Here is a 20,500-nt window from a genome sequence, read left to right on the forward strand (position 1 = left end):
GCTATCATCTGTGTTCTTTTTTGATTGTAGTAAAAATTTAAATGGGTTGTATAATTTTAAACTATTCTAAAATATATCAATAATTTGGTGTGAAATCTACCATCTTCACATAACCTACATAATAACATGAGTACACAAAGAAGAAAGAAAAAAAGGCTGAAATATACTACTGAAACGTATTAAACGTCAGATGTAAAAATGAAGGTAAAAGATTATAGTGGTAGTAGTAATAGATGTAGTATTAATATTAATAGTGAGAAAACAGTAATATTATAATAGTCGTAACATCACGCATACGTTCAAAGTAGGAACAAATACTCGGATTCAAGGATTACCCCTTATCGTAAAGTAACCAAAAACAATAGGTGTATGATGAAAGCAAAGAGGAACATTTTACAGTAAGCTCCATCAAAACCGTAAAACCTGTTCGAAAGTAATTGTCGGACGTCACATATAGAGAGACAGACAGCACAATCCATAGGGAGATTCGCACCCACAATTTCAAGTTTTGTGTAGATTGTCCAGTTCTAAATTAATATGAGCCCATAAGACTAACATTGTTGCAGACCGAAACTACGGTTTTAGGCAACACGTAGGGAAGTTACATATGCCGGGTTGAAGGACATTGCAGGCAAATCTGAATGACAAAACTTATTGCATGCTGGCAACGTTAAAGACCTCAAGAGACGGAACGAGGCGCACTCGGACGGATATGGACTTATTAAAAAGATCCATTTGCATTTGATATCGTGTTACTGCCGCAAATTTGCTACAAACTCACTCCAACGTCTATACATAACAATTCACTTCCTTTCTGAGTTTCAGAGCTCCTCCGTGGTTAAGAGGTTAGCGTACGCGCCTTTGGCGTGGGAGACCCGGGTTCGATTCCCGGCGGGAGCTCATGTGGTTCGGATTTCACGTTAATCAGTAGGTCCACGTCTCATATAGCCTCGCTACTGAACGGAACGTTAAACTCAAAATCAACTCAACTCAATGAGATCTCGGAAACCGCAAGTGCCAGAAACATGCCGTTTTCGCTGGTCGATTCCAAATGTTGTGCACATTTTCCAGTTTTTATTGAATATTTAAAATAGAAACACGGCCGTTATTTCCTTATTACAATTTTTAGGGGTACACTGGAAGTGTTGAAATATTAAAAAAGTCAACATCATATCCTACGAGTTATACATTCCAACACAACATAGTTGTATATATAGGTTATATCTCTCTCAGGCGTTTGTTTCACGGTCAAATGAGTGAAAAAATGAAAACTTTAAGTTTTACGTCCCACAGTAATGCCGGATAGGCTAAAGGAAACGGTGATGATGAGAAATGAATGAAATGGTGGAATGAAGAAAGTGGGAGGAAGCCTGAAAACTCCAAGAAAACCCCCACACGGAGTTTGTTCACCACAAAGTTCACTTGGCACGAGTTGGGATCGAACCAGGAACCCCATGCACCAGAGGTGAAAGCTCTACCACTTTTTTAAGTCTTTATTAACATTTCTATCACAGGTACATTGGACAGTTATAAAACCACCGAGCCATCATGGTTTTGGTCAAATGATAATGAGAAACAAAGTATAACTATTTCTTCAGTGTAAGATGAATATGAACAAAAACACCAGAGGTGCAAAAAGTGCAGCCAAGTTCGTCAGCCTCAAAAAGTGTTGAGATGAGGATGGATGAGCCAAGTTCCTTGGCCACTGCATCTGGAAGGAACACCGGAACTTGGCGCGAGGTGTCTAACATATTCGAATACATTAAGATGTCTGTTCCTAGTTTCACGGCCGGGACATTTCAGCCCTAAGGTTAGTGGTGACCCCCAAATCCACCACGCTCACAAACACCATCCCTAAGGCTCGTTAACATCATTTACTCTGACACTTCGTGGAGGAATATGTTTTCCTTGTCTGATTTTCGAACCACCAATCTTACTTCAGTATACTGTATATGTGCCTTAGCGCCTTATCAAAGTTGATATTCCTAAGGTTGATGGTGGTCCCAAACCCACCACTATTCCTAAGGTTGGTATCTTAAGGAATACTATCACCACCACTATTCCCATTTTCCTTGACACCTCGCGCCAAGTTCCAGTGTTCCTTTCAGATGCAGTGGCCAAGGAACTTGGCTCATCCATCCTCATCTCAACACTTTTTGAGGCTGACGAACTTGGCTGCACTTTTTGCACCTCTGGTGTTTTTGTTCATATTTCACTTCTTTTTGTAGTTCACCATGTGAATATCGTCTATTGGGATTCTCAATTGTGGCTTATTGCTGGATTTAAATTCAAAATTGTACATCTTTAAAGGAGTTATAATGTGTTACATACAACATTAGTTCCCAAGGGCTCTCCCACCGGGAATCGAACCCAAGACCCTGTACAAGAAAGGCGCACATGCTAGCCACTAGAACGGCGGGGAGGATTTATTCTATTAAATATCTGTCAGAGAGTTATGTCCAAACGAGATTCCAATTCATTTACCCGAACTACAAAATCACGATCGCTAACATCTAATTTTTCATTACCTAAATACAAAGAGTATCAACAGGGCCCAAAACCCTTGATGCTGAATCCTCGCTGCTACATCACTAGACATAGCTGGTGTTTCAATATACTTAGTTGTTCCCATTGCGAAATTACGGAGTTCATTACATGACGCGCATGTTGCGCAGTTTCATACTGCCTCGGGTTTTCCTTCCAATGGTATACACCTTTCAAATAGCTTGTAAACTTAATAATATTTGCCACCAACATATCCTAACTGTATATAAAACTACATGAACTGACATAAATTAAAAGGGTGCTTCCGGTTGACGTGGAAAGTTGAAATGATGAAGGGGGATGAAGAATTTTCCCATGCTATTTAATTTGGTCTTTTTTTTTTTTTTTTTTTACATATAATCTCATGTTTTAGGAACTTGGAATTGGAATAAAAAAATGAAATTGGTATGCGTGTACGTTTTCATTAGTATTACCTAAGTAAATCAGTAAAAATAAAACATTCCAAATTTAGAGTGGTTTTATGGGGAACTGAAAAATCTTTCCCATGGTACGTATTTATATGGGACACCTTTTACACCCCAAAATTATACGGCACTTCCTGTAGGACTACAGTGATTAAATTTGACATGATTGTAGTTTTTCGGAACCAACCGACAGAAAAATTGCCGAAGTGAATATTTTTAATTTTTAGGGAGTCTAAAGGGGAGATGAAATTCCCCATGCTATTTAAATAGGCCTTTTTTTGGACTTATAATCTAATATTTTAGGTACTTGAAATTGGAATATAAACGTGAAATTCGGTATGCTTCAACGTTTTCGTTAGTATTTCCTAAGTAAGTCAGTAAAAATGAAAATTTCCAAATTTAGAGTGGTTTTATGGGGTACAGAAAAACCAGAAATTGATTTTGGGGAATGTTATTTACGTACATTGGACGTCTTCTACTCGCCAAAATGTTTAGGCACTTCCGGCAGGATTAGAATGATGAAATTGGGCACGATTGTAGCCTTCCGCGACTAACCAACAGGAAAATTGCTAAAATTGAATATTTTTAATTTTTAAGGAGTCTAAAGGGAGATGAAAAATCACTATGTTATTTAAATAGGCGTTTTCCTGGAATACAAAATCTTATCTTTTAGATAGTTGAAATAGGAAAAGAAACTTGAAATTCGGGAATTGTAAGCTTAAGAGGTGTGAGGAAGTAGGCCGAGCAAAGGCGAGGGTGTGGGGGCGAACCCCCGGAGGGCAAATTCAGGAAATATGAAGAGCAAAAGGCACGAAATTCACTGTTGATGAAAAGGCTGATACGTAAGAGATTCTTACACTGTTCACAGATAGAGACACGAAGTATCAAGAACATTTTTACATAACGACTGTGGTAACTATAATATAACTCGTGGTACCAATATATTTACGAAATCGGTTACATTTTGTTGCTAGTCTCACATAAATTCGAACAATTGGATTTCTCATTTCTTCGAAAACTTCATTAATTTTAAACATTCTCACCTCTACATTATCTTACTTATCAAATTAATTTCAATATCTATTTAATACCAATGACTGCAATAAAGAAAAAATATTCGCTGAAAAAAGACAAAATATTGGCTTTCCTTGTCTGGGTTTCCAACCACGAAATTTACGGCAGTATGTTCGTGTCTTAGCCCACGTTTTTAAAAGTTAACTGATTCACAGAACGTGCCTCATTAACTTGCTTAACTACTTATTACTAGCTTTCACTTATTTTACTCGCACACTGAGAAAAACTGTATGTGGCGTACGTAAAGACGTTTGTTACATGTGTAAATCCTGTAGTTCTTGGACTTAACGTACACTAAATGTATAACTGAAAAAGTATACTTGAACGTACTTTCCGTATAAGTGTTCCGAATAAACGTACTTTCCACACGAACGAAAAAACTAGTAGGCGGTCAGGATCTCACATCCAGATGGCCGTATGTAACTTATAGCTGACGTACGTAATGTACGGAAGACTGTTAGATGTCAGGCATCCTACAACGACATTGTGTAACATCTAAGCGGGAAAGAGGGCAGTACGTATGTAGCATATGAACAACGTATGTTAAGTATTGATTTCTGTAGTAAACATAAGGATCCCGTATACGTGTACACTATACCGCTGTCCAGATAGCGGATTTTTCTCAGTGACCTTAGCTCGTTTTTTTATTAACCTAGAACGACAGGGACATGAACACAGAAGCATTGAGGAGAGTTAAGATTCCAAAGGCTCTTCCACCGGGAATCGAACCCAGAACTCAATATATCAAAGGCGCACGTGGTAGCCAATAGACCAGCGAAGAGGGGACCAACTCGATCACTCGGACGATTTACAACATTATCACTATGCACATGATGTGTTCAATAACGGAATCGTTCCCGATTTCTGATTGTAAGGACAGTTTTTTTTTTTTTGCTAATGAAAAAAATTTCATAGCAAATTCCTCAAATTTCATTTTCAAGCCGTTATAGGGTACCTTTATGGAGAGTTTCGCATCTTTATTTCATTAAGAAGTACTTAATGGCTACGAAGAGTTTTTCGCCCATAAAATCCCATAGTACATTCCTTAAATTTGGAACCTTTAATTACACATGTCATTACATAAGGTAGGTATCATTATGGAGAGTTTCAATTCTCTATCTCATTTGGAAGCACCTAGTCAATGATGAGCGAGTAAATGAACCGATCTCTGTTTGAGTGAGGACAGTTTTTCGCCCATAGAAAATTCCATAGCCCATTCCTCAAATTTCGGATATTTTTCATATTCAAGCCATTATAAGCTACCTTCGTGTAGACATTCACATCTTCATCTCATTGGGAAGTACCTAATGGCTACGGACTATTTTTCGTCTATAAAAAATTCCCATAGCACATTCGTCACATTTCGGACTTTTTCCATACTCAGGTCATTGTAAGATACCTTTATGCAGAGTTTCACGACTTATCTCATTTGAAATACAAAATCAATGTGATGAGCGAGTGAGTGAACCGATTTCTGCTTGACTAAGGACAGTTTTCACCCATAAAATCTTTCCATAGCACTTCCTTAAATTTCGGACATTTTCCATACTCAAATCATTATAAGGTAATTTCATGCAGAGATTCATTGGGAAGTACCTAATTAATGCTATGAATGAGTCAATCAGTAAGTGAACCGGTTTCTGCTTGGCTAAGGACAGTTTTCACCCATAAAAAATTTCCTTTAGTACATTACTTAAATTTCAGATATTTTCCATACTAGTCATTATAAGGTACCAATATACAGACTTTTACGTCAATATTTCATAAACAAATACTTAATCAATGTGACGAGTGAATGAATTAACCGATATCTGCTTGGCTAAAAATAGTTTTTCATCCATTAAAAAAATCCCATTGTACATTCCTCACATTTAAGACTTTTTCCACACTCAAGTCATTATAAGGTACCTTTATGCAGAGTTTCACGTTTCTATCTCATTGGAAACTAGCAAATCAATGTGATGAATGACTGAATGAACCGATTTCTACCTTGCTAAGAACAGTTTACATCCATGAAAAATTAGCCATAGCACATTCCTAAAATTACGGCCCTTTTTCACACTCAAGTCATTATAAGGTACCTTTATGAAGAATTTCAAGTTTCTATCTCATTGGGAACTAACAAATCAATGTGATGAATGACTGAATGAACCGTGCTTTGCTGAGGACAGTTTTTTGTCTATGAAAAATTTCCAATAGCACATTCCTCACATTTCGGATTTGTTTCACACTTAAGCCATTATAAGGCACCTTTATGAAGAATTTCAAGTTTCTATTTCATTGGGAAGTACCTAATCAACTTGAGTGAGTGAGTGAAACGATTTTTTTCCTGGTTAAGGACAGTTTCTTGCACATAACAATTTTCCATAGCACATTCCTCAGATTTCGGACTTTTTTCATACTCAGGTCATTATAGGGTACCTTTATGGAAAGTTTCACGTTTCTATCTCATTGGGAAGTACCTAATCAATTTGATGAGTGAGTGAGTGAAACGATTTGTTTTCCTGGCTAAGGACAGTTTTTTGTCCATAAAAAAAATTCCATAGCACATTCCTCAGATTTCGGACTTTTTAAATACTCAGGTCGTTATAGGGTACTTTTATGAAAAGTTTTACGTGTCTGTCTCATTGGAAAGTACCTAATCAATTTGATGAGGGAGTGAGTGAAACGATTTTCTTCCTGGCTAAGGACAGTTTTTTACCCATAAAACATTTCCCATAGCACATTCTTCAGATTTCGGACTTTTTTCATACTCGAGTTATTATAGGGTACCTTTATGGAAAGTTTTACGTTTCTACCTCATTGGGAAGTACCTAATCAATTTGATGAGTGAATGAGTGAAATGATTTTTTTTCCTGGCTAAGGACAGTTTTTTACCCATAGCACATTCCTCAGATTTCGGACTTTTTCCATACTCAAGCTATTGTAGGGTACCTTTATGCAAAGCTTCAAGTTTCTTTGTCATTGGGAAGTAGCTAATCAATTTGATGAGTGAGTGAGTGAAACGATTTTTTTTCCTGGCTAAGGACAGTTTCTTGCCCATAAAAGATTTCCCATAGCACATTCCTCAGATTTCGACCTTTTCCATACTCCGGTCGTTATAGGGTACCTTTATGGAAAGTTTCACGTTTCTATGTCATTGAGAAGTACCTAATCAATTTGATGAGTGAGTGAGTGAAACGATTTTTTTCCTGGCTAAGGACAGTTTTTTGTCCATAAAAGATTTCCCATAGTATATTCCTCAGATTTCGTACTTTTTCCATACTTAAGCTATTGTAGGGTACCTTTATGGAAAGTTTCACGTTTCTATCTCATAGGTAAGTACCTAATCAATTTGATGAGTGAGTGAGTGAAACGATTTTTTTTCCTGGCTAAGGACAGTTTTTTGCCCATAAAAGATTTTCCATAGTATATTCCTCAGATTTCGGACTTTTTCCATACTCAGGTCGTTATAGGGTACCTTTATGGAAAGTTTCACGTTTATATCTCATTGGGAAGTACCTATTCAATTTGATGAGTGAGTGAGTGAAACGATTTTTTCCTGGCTAAGGACAGTTTTTGGCCCATAGAAGATTTTTCATAGCACATTCCTCAGATTTCGGGCTTTTTCCATACTCAGGTCATTACAGGGTACCTTTATGGAAAGTTTCAAGTTTCTATCTCATTGGAAAGTACCTAATCAATTTGATGAGTGAGTAAGTGAAACGATTTTTTTCCTGGCTAAGGACAGTTTTTTGCCCATAAATGATTTCCCATAGCACATTCCTCAGATTTCGGACTTTTTCCATACTCAGATCGTTATAGGGTATCTTTATGCAAAGTTTCACGTTTCTCTCTCATTGGGAAGTACCTAATAAATTTGATGAGTGAGTGACTGAAACGATTTTTTTCCTGGCTAAGGACAGTTTTTTGTCCATAAAAGATTTCCCATAGTATATTCCTCAGATTTCGTACTTTTTCCATACTTAAGCTATTGTAGGGTACCTTTATGGAAAGTTTCAAGTTTCTACCTCATTGGGAAGTACCTAATCAATTTGATGAGTGAGTGAGTGAAACGATTTTTTTCCTGGCTAAGGACAGTTCTTTGCCCATAAAAGATTTTTCATAGCACATTCCTCAGATTTCGGACTTTTTCCATACTCAGGTCGTTATAGGGTATCTTTATGGAAAGTTTCACGTTTATATCTCATTGGGAAGTACCTATTCAATTTGATGAGTGAGTGAGTGAAACGATTTTTTCCTGGCTAAGGACAGTTTTTGGCCCATAGAAGATTTTTCATAGCACATTCCTCAGATTTCGGGCTTTTTCCATACTCAGGTCATTACAGGGTACCTTTATGGAAAGTTTCAAGTTTCTATCTCATTGGAAAGTACCTAATCAATTTGATGAGTGAGTAAGTGAAACGATTTTTTTCCTGGCTAAGGACAGTTTTTTGCCCATAAATGATTTCCCATAGCACATTCCTCAGATTTCGGACTTTTTCCATACTCAGATCGTTATAGGGTATCTTTATGCAAAGTTTCACGTTTCTCTCTCATTGGGAAGTACCTAATAAATTTGATGAGTGAGTGACTGAAACGATTTTTTTCCTGGCTAAGGACAGTTTTTTGTCCATAAAAGATTTCCCATAGTATATTCCTCAGATTTCGTACTTTTTCCATACTTAAGCTATTGTAGGGTACCTTTATGGAAAGTTTCAAGTTTCTACCTCATTGGGAAGTACCTAATCAATTTGATGAGTGAGTGAGTGAAACGATTTTTTTCCTGGCTAAGGACATTTTTTGGCCCATAAAAGATTTTTCATAGCACATTCCTTAGATTTCCGGGTTTTTCCATACTCAGGTCAATACAGGGTACCTTTATGGAAAGTTTCAAGTTTCTATCTCATTGGGAAGTACCTAATCAATTTGATGAGTGAGTGAGTGAAACGATTTTTTTCCTGGCTAAGGACAGTTTTTTGCCCATAAAAGATTTCCCATAGCACATTCCTCAGATTTCGGACTTTTTCCTTACTCAGGTCGTTATAGGGTATCTTCATTGAAAGTTTCACGTTTCTATCTCATTGAGAAGTACCTAATCAATTTGATGAGTGAGTGAGTGAAACGATTTTTTTCCTGGCTAAGGACAATTTTTGGCCCATAAAAGATTTTTCATAGCACATTCCTCAGATTTCTGACTTTTTCCATACTCAGGTCATTACAGGGTACCTTTATGGAAAGTTTCAAGTTTCTATCTCATTGGAAAGTACCTAATCAATTTGATGAGTGAGTGAGTGAAACGATTTTTTTCCTGGCTAAGGACAGTTTTTGGCGCATAAAAGATTTTCCATAGCACATTCCTCAGATTTCGGACTTTTTGCATAATCAGGTCATTATAGGGTACCTTTATGGAAAGTTTAAAGTTTCTATCTCATTGGGAAGTACCTAATCAATTTGATGAGTGAGTGAGTGAAACGATTTTTTTCCTGGCTAAGGACAGTTTTTTGTCCATAAAAGATTTCCCATAGTAAATTCCTCAGATTTCGTACTTTTTCCGTACTTAAGCTATTGCAGGGTACCTTTATGGAAAGTTTCAAGTTTCTATCTCATTGGGAAGTACCTAATCAATTTGATGAGTGAGTGAGTGAAACGATTTTTTTCCTGGCTAAGGACAGTTTTTTGTCCATAAAAGATTTCCCATAGTAAATTCCTCAGATTTCGTACTTTTTCCGTACTTAAGCTATTGCAGGGTACCTTTATGGAAAGTTTCAAGTTTCTATGTCATTGAGAAGTACCTAATCAATTTGATGAGTGAGTGAGTGAAACGATTTTTTTCCTGGCTAAGGACAGTTTTTTGTCCATAAAAGATTTCCCATAGTAAATTCCTCAGATTTCGTACTTTTTCCGTACTTAAGCTATTGCAGGGTACCTTTATGGAAAGTTTCAAGTTTCTATCTCATTGGGAAGTACCTAATCAATTTGATGAGTGAGTGAGTGAAACGATTTTTTTCCTGGCTAAGGACAGTTTTTTGTCCATAAAAGATTTCCCATAGTAAATTCCTCAGATTTCGTACTTTTTCCGTACTTAAGCTATTGCAGGGTACCTTTATGGAAAGTTTCAAGTTTCTATCTCATTGGGAAGTACCTAATCAATTTGATGAGTGAGTGAGTGAAACGATTTTTTTCCTGGCTAAGGACAGTTTTTTGTCCATAAAAGATTTCCCATAGTAAATTCCTCAGATTTCGTACTTTTTCCGTACTTAAGCTATTGCAGGGTACCTTTATGGAAAGTTTCAAGTTTCTATCTCATTGGGAAGTACCTAATCAATTTGATGAGTGAGTGAGTGAAACGATTTTTTTCCTGGCTAAGGACAGTTTTTTGTCCATAAAAGATTTCCCATAGTAAATTCCTCAGATTTCGTACTTTTTCCGTACTTAAGCTATTGCAGGGTACCTTTATGGAAAGTTTCAAGTTTCTATGTCATTGAGAAGTACCTAATCAATTTGATGAGTGAGTGAGTGAAACGATTTTTTTCCTGGCTAAGGACAGTTTTTTGTCCATAAAAGATTTCCCATAGTAAATTCCTCAGATTTCGTACTTTTTCCGTACTTAAGCTATTGCAGGGTACCTTTATGGAAAGTTTCAAGTTTCTATCTCATTGGGAAGTACCTAATCAATTTGATGAGTGAGTGAGTGAAACGATTTTTTTCCTGGCTAAGGACAGTTTTTTGTCCATAAAAGATTTCCCATAGTAAATTCCTCAGATTTCGTACTTTTTCCGTACTTAAGCTATTGCAGGGTACCTTTATGGAAAGTTTCAAGTTTCTATCTCATTGGGAAGTACCTAATCAATTTGATGAGTGAGTGAGTGAAACGATTTTTTTCCTGGCTAAGGACAGTTTTTTGTCCATAAAAGATTTCCCATAGTAAATTCCTCAGATTTCGTACTTTTTCCGTACTTAAGCTATTGCAGGGTACCTTTATGGAAAGTTTCAAGTTTCTATCTCATTGGGAAGTACCTAATCAATTTGATGAGTGAGTGAGTGAAACGATTTTTTTCCTGGCTAAGGACAGTTTTTTGTCCATAAAAGATTTCCCATAGTAAATTCCTCAGATTTCGTACTTTTTCCGTACTTAAGCTATTGCAGGGTACCTTTATGGAAAGTTTCAAGTTTCTATGTCATTGAGAAGTACCTAATCAATTTGATGAGTGAGTGAGTGAAACGATTTTTTTCCTGGCTAAGGACAGTTTTTTGTCCATAAAAGATTTCCCATAGTAAATTCCTCAGATTTCGTACTTTTTCCGTACTTAAGCTATTGCAGGGTACCTTTATGGAAAGTTTCAAGTTTCTATCTCATTGGGAAGTACCTAATCAATTTGATGAGTGAGTGAGTGAAACGATTTTTTTCCTGGCTAAGGACAGTTTTTGGCGCATAAAAGATTTTCCATAGCACATTCCTCAGATTTCGGACCTTTTCCATACTCAGGTCAATATTGGGTACCTTTATGGAAAGTTTCACGTTTCTACGTCATTGAGAAATACCTAATCAATTTGATAAGTGAGTGAGTGAAATGATTTTTTTCCTGGCTAAGGACAGTTTTTTGTCCATAAAGGATTTCCCATAGCACATTCCTCAGATTTCGGACTTTTTCCATACTCGAGTTATTGTAGGGTACCTTTATGCAAGGTTTCACGTTTCTATGGCATTGGGAAGTACCTAATCAATTTGATGAGTGAGTCAGTGAGTCAGTGAGCCTGAAAACTGCATATTTTGGGGGTCCAGTACTCGAATATGGTTGAAGGTAGGAATGTGCGATTTGGCATATGAGTAAATCTCTGGGATATCTCTTTACATTCTAAATTTCATGTTTCTACTTTTAATAGAATCGTTTTTACAAAGCCTCGAAATCGGCGATTTTACCCAAAACTCTTGTTCGTGTATAATATGCTTACGGCAGTGCAGGCCAGTTTTCATTTTCTTCGCGGAACTTGGCTGCCATGCACTGCCGTGCATGTTGATCTTCACTGTTTGGAGTGTTTTGCTCAATAAAGACCACTGACATTATAATTTATTGTGTATGTAATGTATTTGCTTATTATACAATGCATGCAAGAGTAATGAAAACACTGATCATGCATGAATTAGAAACCCCAACCTGAAGTAGGCTCAAATGTTGCAAACAGTGCGAGATATTGAAAAAAAAAAAAATAAAAAAAAATCCCCTTTGTGGTACCACCTGCCGATTTTTATCAATGCGCTTTCATTTGTGTCTGTAAAGGTACATGTACAGATGTAATGAGGAATGACAAGGATATTTATGCTCATACGTAAATGATGCGCTGTGTAAAGAGCGCATGTTCAGTTAGTATATTAATAATATATTAGTTACTAAAATTTGATGTTTGTTCATTAGTGTTCTAACGTTGATCGTAAACAATCACGTTAATGAAAATGTCAATATTCAAGGAAAGAGGAACTGTAATATTCGTTGATTAATTATTGCTTCATCTCTCTTAAGAATTAATTATAGTTATTAAACACAAACAATATTGCTTAAGGAATGATTTATCAGCTTTATAGGAAGTTATCATTTTATATCATTTCTACATGCAACTTTCTTAGGCTCTTTTTACTCAAAGAATTCGTTTCCAAAGAGTGCAATATGCTTCCCGAAAAAAAAAAAAAATCTTAAGAAATCAATATGGTTAGCGAATATTGTGCATACATAATAGAGAATTCTTGGGAGAAGAAACAACTGCTCACAAGACGGTGGTTTTTCCTTCAGAATATGGAATCATTAAAAAATTAATGTTTGTCATAAATACAGCCTTTCACAAAAGTTTTTGAAAGTCTGAGTAAAAATGGATGAACATTTGCGAGAGCTTTTTGTCTTGAGTGATTTTACGACTAACTGTAAATGTTAACTTCATGCACACACCTTTTCAACATGTTAATTTATACAACAGAAGAACCTATGGTCTATGGACTTCGAAGAGTTTAGATGCTTGATTCTATCGTAGGACTAAACGTTAGATCGTAATGGTGATGAATTTCAAATACAGAATTCAAATACTCGTTTCAACCGTATTATTACCAAGCTATACTATTTTTCTCACCTGGCAACACGGGTATATAATTAAATATTGAAGTTCGTTCGTTTAAAATTACTTTAGTATTACCCAAACTTAACCACAATAATTATTTAAAAACATATTCCAATTCCTTCCAAACTTTGTATTTACATATATATACAGTATATAAATACTCCTAGTCATTTCTATACATAAAACAGATATTAAATATGTTGCTAAAAGTTAAACTACACCTAAGTAATTGAAACCCTACATTCGAAAAAAAAAAATCTTCATAAGGTCCTCCCACTACACTACCTGTTATATTTTTAAGATTATTTTTAAATGTATCTTGTTACGAAAGCGTCTGCTTCGTTTCCACCCACATTTTTGCTACAGTATAGATTTTACAATTGATTCAAAGTTGTTCAATTAGGTATAGTTGCTTGTTATCTTGGAATGACTGAAATAAATTTATATTATAAACAACTTCCGGAACAAGTAAATTGTATGCTAGCTTCCTTTATTTTCAATAAGAAACACAGTTTTTCTTTTGTTTATCTCGAAATGCAACTTCCAATTATGTTTCCCTGAAGCATGTTAGTTTTTCAAAACTTCCGTTTCTTCTACAGACTCTAGAACCAGAAAACTGACAAGAAAGGTATTTGCTTTTATCATCTCATTGAGATAATATATAGACCTAGAGGTGCTCTTCCCTATGTCGCAGTATTGATTCGAGCGTACTCTCGATTGTAGCGTTCGATTCGAGTTTTCCTACCTAAGATGGCGTATTCCGCAAGTTTCAGTCAGCTGATATATGTAAAGAAACTAAACGCACATATCAGAACTCCATTTGTGTACAATGTACAAGAGTCATACAACCAAAATGGTGTTAGTGTATCCAATTCGATTATCGATTTTTTATCCATTCGTGCGTGAATGGATACAAAAGTAGAATAAAATTAAACATTTCTTACATTGTCAGGTTAGGTTAGGGCTTTGTATTTCTTTTAGCAGAGCATGCACTAAATGAGGAGCTCCATTACTACTTGTAGATTGACTTCAGGAGGGCTCTGTTTAAACACATTGTAGACTTATGGCATAACAATTACAGTGCATAAAACACGAACTTATGGTAGGTGGCAACCAAAACGCACGAATGCTATGTAACCGGGTCAGGTCAGAAGCTCAGCAGAAGGCCCGAGGGAAAGCCAGGGAGTGCGCCAGTAGGCAGCAGGCTCGTCAGCGACGAAGGGTATATGCATAAACGAGGATAGTGGAAGAGCACATTTACACATACAATAATTAATTAGCCCACCTTATGTGTACTATGAAAAATTTATAGGTAAAATACGATGTGAAATATTTTTCGCGAAGGAACGGAAGTATGAATATAAGTAATTACCGTCAGTGCACAGCACATTGAAACGAATTTTGAGTGATAGTGAAAGTATTGTATGTGTGTGCTCTTCCACTATCCTTATTTATACATATACCCTCCGCCACTGACGAGCCTGCTCCCTACGCACGCACATCGCATACCGCTCGGGACCCCTGCTGCACTCCTGCCCTGACTTGGTTGCATAGCACTTGTTCTTTTCAGTGGCCACCTAGAACAAATTTGTTCCGTTTTATGCACTATAGTGTTTATGCCATACGTTGACTCCGTATTATACAGAGCCGTCCTAAAGTCAATCTGGAAGTAGTAATGGTGCTGCTCGTTTAATGCATGCTCTGCTAAAAGACATACAAAGCTTTACCCTACCCTAAAAATATAAGAAATGTGTCAAAATTTGGTAGAACCGTCTGCTTGAGTAATGTCAATATAAATTTTCAATTTAGTAGAATCGTCTGGTAAAGTAAACCTGAACCCATTTACAAATATACTTTTTGTCCAGAATATCGATAAATAACGTACGATTTGTATAATTGATAGAGCTATTGTTCCTTTAAACAGTGACTGAGGATTATTTTGTGCAGTATTTGATATCATTAGCAATTTTTAACGTAGGCGAAATAGGCTTTCTCCATATAGTTGCGTTGCCAAGGTGTCCCAGAACACTTGAACTGTAAATATACAGTTTAATAAATAAGCAAATTTAAGAATGGTTTGACAATTCACTAGGTAGTAGTCTTTACGAGCCTTTCGACAGTGTAAATACAATGCATATCCCTATTCAGCCAGTATCATTACAAGTACACAACCAAGCTTTATTATCGATTTAAAAATTAAGGGAAGGAAGAAAATGACTTAAATTTGAAACATTATGAAATTCCGAAGAAAGCTGATTTCATTCGCCCTTAATTTCTCTTCGGAACACAGACAATCAACAAATAACACAAAAATGATTTATTATTGAGCTTTACGTGAAAACGTCTCTTTTTCTCTGCATAATATGGCGGATCGATTCGATATATGCGAGTTCGATACCATCAAAGATCTTGCGTTAGGGCACCTCTAGGTCATTATATTATCTCGATGTAATATCTTAAAGCAAAATAATTAATTCCTGACATGCAGGAAAGAAAAAATTAATTTTAGTTTTATTTTGTTTAAATTTTGTCACATAAATTCAAATGATGTACAGCCACCAGAAAAAAGTACCTCCCCTTTAAGTGCTCTATTTCCATTACTTAGGGTCCAGATAATTTGCAGTTATGAGAATGCCTGGGCAGATGCAACCCAACTTACGCGTAAGTTTTCTCGGCACTGACAGAGGTTGGTAGCACTAAGTCAGGTCTTAATGCAAGGAAAATTGTGACCAGAAGATGCACGAAACAGGTCCATTCTGAGATAAACCTCTATGGTTCAGATCGTGTTGTCCAATGAATGCCATATATTATTCTCAATATTGCTGTATGTAATGTATTATTTCGTTATATATTGTATGTTCAGAGAAATAAAAGTACTGACCACGCATGAATCAGAAAATGCTTGAAAGAAGCTGAAAATATCAAATCTAGAACAACTGCTGCAAATAAGTTTGTAAAACATTGTTTCCATTGACAGACCTTTTCCAATTCTCCTTACTCCAACATCTTTTTTCTTTCGGGAGAGGAGATCTTGATTGCCACACTGACAAGGGACATCCACGAACTTGAACAGGAGAAACCAGATGAAATTTCAACAAGTAACTAAGTTCAGGTCGCTGAATCCAGTGGTGATAGTCGTTTCCATGCAAAATCAAGCAGTTTAGCAGTGGCAGCTCCAGTTAGCGGAGTATGGGCCAATTTTCTAGAGAAGGTATGAGAAGAAGCGGGAAAATTGAAACGATCAATGTAGTAAATATGATTGAAGATTGAGTCTAAAATATGTAGAAGCTCATGTGAATGCCTTACGCTAATCACAGTGTTACCACCTCATTGAAAATCTTGTGTGAAAGTAGTAATGTAAGAAAGTGTCACAAAATGCGATATATTGTAATACAGAAAGAACCCGACACATTATTCAGGAATGAGGCCTTGCCATGTTATAAAACAGTGTTACTAACTTCATAAAGTATAAAACAGGGAATAAACGTAAGGTATAAGCAAAGAAAGAAAGAAATGAAAACTTTCAATCAGACAAGATAAGCGGAAGTGTATCAGCAGGCACATAAAGAAAGAGTGGTGTTACTGATGTCCATGTAATACGCTGGATTTGATAACAGGCGCCATCTTTGTGTATGGACATTAAGAATAACAGAGAAGTTTCGCGGCAAAACATCATTATTATAAGGACCAAAATAAACATGAGACCGTCGAGGCGACTGTGATACCAGTGGAATAATACAATACTGAAGAACTTAAAAACACATTACGCGTCTACATTGACCTGCAAGTGTGCAAGAGAACCAGTTATATTTCAAAATGCAGATGTGTGTTTTCAAGGGAGTGGTCAAAGCACAATGTACAGTATGCACATTTGACCCTTACTACTGACTCACAGTCAGCATAATCTCAAATGCTACACTAATGATATTAACAAATGGCAATATTACTGAGCCTGTGTCGTAACCTGCCTTTTGCCAGGTATACTCAACCTAGGTTTGCAGATCGGTGCTGAAAGTTATTTGTAGATCACAGAGTGCAGCTTGATAATAAAATAACGATCGTGTAAATTCATCTGCGGTTTGTCACATTGGAGCCATACGAAACCAACGATCCGCCGGAAGTAAAGTTTTTATTGCCGAAAAACAGACATCAATGGATAATGTACAAATTATCTTCAATGTAACATCTTTGTTTCGAAAACACCATTGTGACAGTCAATACTATTATCATTATTGCACACAACCCCACTCTACTCGGAACTAGATCCATCTGCTAGTGAACTACTCACGCGTCTGTATCGTTTTATTTTGGAGTTCCCAAAACCCACTGTCAGATGGAATTTGTTACCAGACGCAGCGTATTACATGGATATGAGTAACACCACTCTTTCTTTCTGTACTAGCTGATTCAACCCCGCTTGCCTTGTCTGATTGAAAGTTTTTTTTTTTAACTTTATGTTTGCATACAACTTGAATGTATTACCTCTTTTATACTTTGAGTGTCCCGGGTGGATGAGTGGGTACGCTCATTGCCTGGTAATCAAGGAGTCTCGGGTTCAATTCGCACTATAAGGATCTCACTTTAAACCTTAGGTCATTTCCTGGGACGTCGTAGTCATCCCATGGGAGGAAATGGCAACCATCAGGGCTTTACTTTGCCCAGGTAACTTCGGGTAAAGACCTGCCTTCGGAAAGAGTATTATACTTCATCATCATTATACTTTATGAAGTTAGCAACACTGTTTTATAACATGACAAGGCCTCATTCCCGAATAATGTGTCGGGTTCTTTCTGTATTACAATACATCGCATTGTTATGACACTTTCTTACATTACCACTTTCACACAAGATGTTCAATGAAATGGCAAGACTGTGATTAACGTAAGGCATTCACATGAGCTTCTACATATTTTAGACTCAATCGTCAATCATATTTACTACAATGAGCGTTTCATTTTTCCCGCTTCTTCTCATACCTTCTCCAGAAAATTGGCCCATACTCCACTAACTGGCGCCACCACAGGTTCAACTGCTTGGTTTTGCAATGGAAACGACTGTCATTACTGGATTCAGCGACCCGAAATTAGTTAACTAGAGAAATTTCATCCGGTTTCTCCTGTTCAAGTTCGCGGATGTCCCTTGTGAGTAAGCATTGAAATTGATATTGAAACATTTGAAAAAGTTTGAACCTGGATCCACCGGATAGAAGTTCAATGCGCTAACCACTTACTTATCGCTGCACTTCATCTTCCGCCTAAACTAGAAGCTAGTTAAAATCGTTGCATGTAAGGACATACACAAAATACTAATGCTTGTATAAGAAGAGGATCCTTTGTGAGTGCCACAATGATTTACTCAATATTTAAACCTTTAACGATAACACTTGAACCGGCAATCCGATCTCGATCAAATTTTCAATATAGATAAGGTTCGGATCTGGGATATTTTCATCGTTTTACTTTGATGGCACAATGTAGCGGAGGGGAAAGGGAACATATATGTAAAAAGTGACTGTCTTTGTGACTTCGTTACGTTTAAACCACCGAACCGATGTTAATAAAATAATCAACATAGGTGGAGTTCGGACCTGGGGTGGTTTTTATCATATCACTTTGACGGCAGAACTTAGGGAAGGAGGAGGGGGCGGATATATATATATATAAAACTTAATAACTGTTGAACCATTTGACCGATCTCAATCAAATTTTCAACTTAGATGACGTTCGAGCCTGGAACGTTTAAAAAGTATTTTCACTTTGACGGTAGAAGCTAGGGGAAGGGGAGATTAATATATAAAAAGAAATAGAACCATCCAACCGATCTCGATCAAATTTTCAACATACATCACATTTGGGTCTGGGGTAATTTTTATCATGCCGTGCCCAGCAACATGGGGAGGGGAGAGGGATATATAAAAAGCACCGAAAATGGCCAATATCAAAGAGCGCCTTACTAATAGAAGAAACGAAACATACTACTATTTGTCCCTAATTTAACTCAGCAAAATCGGGGTGCATCTTAGATTCGAGGACGTCTTAAATTCAAGTAATTATGTAGAAATTACTTAATTAAAGATATTAGTAATGTGTTATTAAAACTACTTTGCCAGCCACAAATATTTTTAACTTTGTATCATATTCAATCATTCAGGCAAGAGCAATGTCCTGCGCTTGCGCAGGACGTACAGGTTTCCTAGTTATTATTATTATTGGAAAGTGGAGACTTGGCTATCTATTTTATATTTTATGATTTTTTTTTTGAATTTCAGATATTTTTGTTGATATGGAACAAATATAAAATGGTGAATTGTTTTAAGCATTAATATTTTTACAAGTAGTAGCAGAAGAAGAAGTATTCGTAGTAGAAAATTGTAAGCAATTGCTGCGAAACAATAGCGTTTGTCTTTTATCAGTTGTATGTTTGACCCATACTATCTATGCCTTACGTTTTCAGCAATTGTTCGCTAAACACATTACGTTCCCAGACAGTACGAATCAAGATTTATACGGTTGACGTTATCTTTCGTAGTTCACCTTTCTATTACGAGTTCACTAAAGAATGTCGTCTCAACACTAATAGCGAGGAAAATTCAATATTTTTCATGTTCTCTTACATTGGAAGTATCAACATTACAAACGATAAAAAAATCCTTTAATTACACAACGGAAATCAAACCCAGGACCACCAGGATATGAAACCAACGCTTATCCTACTACACTAAGAAATCGCTGTTAATTCAGGGGGAAAACTTGGTGTGAAGTGTCTTAAGCAAACAGTACACTTTTACGGTTCCAATATTGTAAAACTCTTGTTTAGGTCATAATAAAATCGAAAGTGTTATGTAGAAACAATCGTCAAGAGAATTGAAATCCAAAGTGTCAAGGTAAATTATTGAAAATGAAGGATAGAAGTAGTTGTTGCAGCATTTACATATGAGGAAGTTTACGTCCTGCCTGAGCATCGAGACTAATGTTATATAAAACTACAGTTTAAATATATTTCTTTATAATTATATTCTTTTACGAGTCATTAATATGCATTGAAGATTATCGAGTTCAACATTTTATCCATTTTACTCGATATTGGGAAAGCAAAACTCTCTAAAAGTTGGCCCGTGAAGACATAATATGTGGCCCAAGCACTGAAATGTACTTTTTGCAATATTTTCCGTTTATTATGTTATATTGTATGGAAGTTTTGTTTTTTTCGAAACATAGAAAATAAAAACTTATAATGTAAAAACAATAAATTCAAGCTATCCCATGCCGAAAGCGTCAATGGACCAGCGATGGACAACTAGCGATCTCCGCGCAACGACGATTCAATGTGGCCTCACTTTCGTTTCGAAAATTATACCACCAGCGGCAAAG

This window comes from Thermobia domestica, chromosome 6, assembly GCF_964235325.1.
Source record: "Thermobia domestica chromosome 6, izTheDome1.hap1.1, whole genome shotgun sequence".
Classification (NCBI taxonomy): Eukaryota; Metazoa; Arthropoda; class Insecta; order Zygentoma; family Lepismatidae; genus Thermobia; species Thermobia domestica.